The 493-nt window shown below is 64.7% G+C and overlaps 1 protein-coding gene across 1 annotated transcript in view; it reads right to left on the bottom strand.

Moving 5' to 3' along the window:
- Nucleotides 1-493, bottom strand: part of LOC119587673 (nascent polypeptide-associated complex subunit alpha, muscle-specific form-like) — a 31190-nt gene that overhangs the window by 19838 nt on the left and 10859 nt on the right. The window lies entirely within an intron of this gene.

The raw sequence follows: 493 nt of genomic DNA on the forward strand, positions 1-493 counted from the left end.
TTTTTGGGGGGTTTTTTGGGGGGGAAAAGGGGGTTTTGGGAAACCCCCCGGGGGGAAAAGGGGGGGGGGGGAAATTTTGGGAAAGGGTTAAGGGGGGGGGGGTTTCCCAAATTGGGGGGGGGGGGCCCCCAAAAAAAAAAAGGGGGGAATTTGGGGGGGGGGGGGCTTTTTGGGGGGGGCCTTTTGGGGGGTTCTTGGGGGGCCCTTTAAAAGGGGGTTTTGCTTTGGGGGGGCCCCCGGGGGGGGCCCCCGGGGGGCCCCCCTTTTGGGAACCCCTTCTTTGGGTTTTTTTTTTTTGGGGGGGGGGGTTGGGGGAATTTCCCCGGGGGGGTTTTTTAAACCCCCGGGCCCCTTCCCTTTTAAAAAAAAAATTTCCCCCCCCAAAGGGGGAAACCCCCCAAGGGGGGGGGGGAAAAAATCCCCCGGGGGGCTTGGGGGGGGAAAAAATTGGGGGGCCCCGGGGGGGGGGGGGGGGCCCCCGGGGCCCGGGGGG

Source organism: Penaeus monodon, chromosome 23 (genome assembly GCF_015228065.2).
Source record: "Penaeus monodon isolate SGIC_2016 chromosome 23, NSTDA_Pmon_1, whole genome shotgun sequence".
NCBI lineage: Eukaryota > Metazoa > Arthropoda > Malacostraca > Decapoda > Penaeidae > Penaeus > Penaeus monodon.